Source organism: Orycteropus afer, unplaced genomic scaffold (assembly GCF_000298275.1).
Source record: "Orycteropus afer afer isolate SDZICR_OR568_19922 unplaced genomic scaffold, OryAfe1.0 scaffold00424, whole genome shotgun sequence".
NCBI classification, from domain to species: domain Eukaryota; kingdom Metazoa; phylum Chordata; class Mammalia; order Tubulidentata; family Orycteropodidae; genus Orycteropus; species Orycteropus afer.
Genome location: NW_006922011.1, coordinates 920900 through 925106, shown reverse-complemented (window position 1 = coordinate 925106; position 4207 = coordinate 920900).

Below are 4207 nucleotides of genomic sequence, written 5' to 3'. Positions count from 1 at the left end.
TGGGAGGGGAGGGGAGGGAACACTGTTAGATAGGTAGAGATAAGTATTGATTTGGGTGAAGAGAAGGGCAATGTACCAAATGTGAGTGATCAACATGGTAGCATTGAGAAAGAGGAAGACATAGGTACATGGGAGGTGCATACAACAAAGATGAATCCTTTTGCACATACAGTACTGCATTGTCAGTGAAGGCAAACATGGGTATATGGGTGGACAGGCTGAACTATTAGGTATGTCTATGTAGCGGGGAATGTACCCAAGACCACGTATAGGTTTGCCAAACAACAGTTCTATGAGTGTTATTTGTATGATCTGTAAGAATTCCCAGGTGTATAGCAGAGCTGACAAGGCACAAGGTTGTAGTCACTTCTTGGTCACAGCCAGCTACCCAGAGGGACTGAGTAGTTGAACTGGTGGGCTTGGGACCATAGTCACAGGGGACATCAAACTCAATTGGCATAACATACTACACAAAATGTTGTTCCACCTCCTACTTTGGTGAGTAGCAACTAGGATCTTAAAAGCTTGCAAGCAATTGTAAATTTTGGTCAATGACGTGAGACGAAGTGTATGTGAACTGCTGTATGAAAAGTGAATTTGCTCTGTGGATCTTCACCCAAATCCTAATTAAAAAAAAAAAAAAAAAAGCTTGCAAGCAGCAATGTAGATGCAACGATGGGTCTCTCCTCGTTCAGAGCTAAGAAGAACTAATAAAACCAAAGATTCATGGAAACAATTAGTCCTGGCGACTGGTACACCATGCAATCCACAGCCTATACAACTATGAGACCAGAAGAACTAGACAGTGGCCGGCTACCACTGTCAACCACTCAGGGGGGATCTATGTAGGAGATTCTGGATAGAAAGGGAAAACAATATGGAACAAAACTCAAAATGATTTGGATAAAAAAAAGGCGGGGGGACCAGGTTTGCTGGTCTGATAGAGCCTCGTGGAACCATGGAGACTATGACTCCTAGCTTCCCTTCAGGTCTGGAATTGAACCCACACCTGTGGCTCCAGCCAAACAAAAGACAGGTATATGAGTTGAACATTTACCTGGGGTAAATACATTCCTTGGAGAAAACAACCATGGGAGAAAGAAGGGCTGTTTATGTACAGGGAGACAGCTCAGGGGGGCAGGAGTGCATGGAGGGATGGACACAGGGAAGAGGTAACTAGTGGGAGGAAAGTTGTTGCATTGTGGTAAATTGTAGTCAATGTCATGAGATAAAGTGTATGTGAACTGCTGTACGGAAAGTGAATTTACTGTGTAAATTTTCACCCAAATCACAATTAAAAAAAAAAAAAAGTTATCACTTAGCAAAAGCATAGGATGTTGTGGTGATCAAATCTGCATATGAAAGTTGACCCATTACTTTAAATGAAGACCTATTTTAAAAGCTTGACCATTTTCTTTATAGATAGGCAGTTCATCTCTAATAGGGAAAATACATATTTTCAAGTTTTTACACTAATAAAATAACTGATATTATATATCTTCAAAATGCCTGTTTAGTTTTACTAAATATAAAACATATAGAAGTTCTTTATAAAGTACTCAAGAAGTATTATCTAATATTTATCTAATACTGTTGTTGTTAGGTGCCATCAAGTCAGTTCCAACTCATAGCGACCCTTTGTACAACAAAATGAAACACTCCTAGGTCCTGCACCATCCTGACAATCATTGCCATGTTTCAGCCCATTATTGTAGCCACTATGTCAATCTACCTGTTGAGGGAGGGTCTTTTATTTTTTGACCTTCTACTTTATCTAATAATATTTCCATTGTATATTCAGAGTACCATGAGTTCACTATCTCTTCTAGATTCATAGTGACTACAATCATACCTATATTTTAAGAATCATTTTTGGTGTATTAAATAGTTTTCAAACATTTTCTAGTTGACATTTCTTTCCATTACATTAGATTTCTCCTTTTCATAGATAAATACACTTTCTTAAATTATAACTTAAGAGTACAAAGTGCTCTCTCAAAGAGTAAGTACATACCCCTACATCCTAAGCAGTTGTGAATATCAATGTAAGCATCACACTCCTATAATTTACCATCCCTCATTCTTTTCAAGTCAATTATGTGATAAATGTGCTTTCAAATTCCATTTCATCAAATCATGTTAAAAATCTACCTTTTAAATGTTCCAATTTTGGCTATCTTCTTCAGCAGAAATACTGATCACATTTTCTATTAATGTACTCAGCCTTTAACAATCTTTTAACATACTTCTAAAACCTTTAATCCTAAGCACACATTAAGGCTCTCTGGTGGTACAGTAGTTAAGGCATTTGGCTGCTAAACAAAAGTTCGGTGGCTCAAACCCACCAGCTAATCCATGGAAGAAAGATGAGGCAGTCTGCTTCTATAAAGATTTATAGCCTTGGAAACTCAAGAGAGGTCGCTATGAGTCAGAAGTGACTCTGTGGCAGTGAGTTTGGTTTTTAAAGTAGCAGGTGGGCTTGAACTGCCAGCCTTCTGGTTAGCAAATACCTTAGGCACTACACCACCAGAGCTCCCTGGTTTTTGGAAGCATACACTAAAGACTCAAGGATTAGTGGGACAATTTTTTTAAACATGGGGCTACTTTATCAAATAATTTTAACTGTTCTGCAGAAAACTACTACAATGGTTCTTCTAGGTGTAAAATTCATACAATGAAAATCATCTTTAGCTTTAGTGAATTCCAGAGGGTTTTTTTTTTTTCTTTCATTCTTCTTAAGGTTGATTACATCCTTTCTAAAATATAATACTACTTTCTTGGTTGTCTTACTTAATTGTACTGAACCTCCTTATCTTATGAAATGATTTGCCCAGACATATACATAGATTTTACAACCGGAAAAACCTTCACTTAACTTTACATCATTTATTCTTCCATCTTTCTTATGCTTCACAGAAATTTTTTTTTTTAACAATATAATATTCTACTTCCTTATTAGCTTGTTATTATGCCTCTCCAATCTAACTTCAGGAGCTCTGGTGGTGCAGTGGTTTAACATTTGGCTGCTATCCAAAAGGTCAGCAGTCCTAACTCACCAGCCATTCTGTAGGAGAACGATGAGGCAGTCAGCTTCCTAACAGTTTACAGCCTTGGAAACACTGTGGGGCCGTTCTACTCTGTCCTATAGGGTTACTATAAGTCAGATTTGACTTAATAGCACTGGGTTTGATTTTAGGTTTTAATATAACCTTTACTCTACAGTCTCCAGGGACCCCCTTCCAGATTCAACCCAAACATCTCAGTTTTCATCCTCTTTACCACTAATGCATCAGACACTAATGGTCAAGCATCCCATGGCTATAAGGCCAAAAGAGGAGAATATTTCATTGTATTTCTACTCATAACTCTTAGACTATTCTTCTTCAGATACAAACTCATGAATCATAATCTTCAATTACCATTTTTATTTACATAGTTTCTAATCTCTGGCCTACTCTTCTCAACCTCTTTATTACTTTAAATAACCTCTTTATTACTTTATTACTTTAAATGCATATGTGTAATACATCTCCATCTGAACTACACAAAAACCTAAAATTTAATATAATAAAAACAGAACTCATCTTCTTCCACAATTAAAACTTTTTTGTTGTACATTGTCTCCCTGCACTTAATACACACTAAATGTTAAATAATGGTTAGAACAGAACAAGCAACAAACAGTTTCAAGATACTTTTGTCAATTTACAAGCTTTTGGAGAAAGTGAATGTTATTTTTACAATATTTATACAATGTAGTGCCTTGTTTATATTCCATTTTAGCTTTTATATTACTAAAAATTATGTGTAATATTTAATGACAAATCAAAGCTAAATTATCAAGGAAGCCCTGAAGCTTATCTGTAACATGGCTTAACAGAGTCCTTGATGGTAAAAGCTATCCTTCAAGTATGAGCTCAAAGATTTCTCAGCTGAAATCAGAACCACAAAATACAGTAAAAGCCTAAATCTCTTTCCTATGCTTGCCTCCAATCTGTTTTGTTCTTTCCATTATCTTCTCTACTCTGCAGCTAGAATTATCTTCCTAAGATACGGAACTAATTTGGTTGGTAATCAAAAATGCACCCCATGGTTAATTCCCGCACGATGGCAGACTAGGCAGAAGGACTGCACAGACCCTCTTCAACAAAGAAAAGGGAAACCAATTGACACAGACACAGTAGATAATCTTGGACCCCTGAGCCTT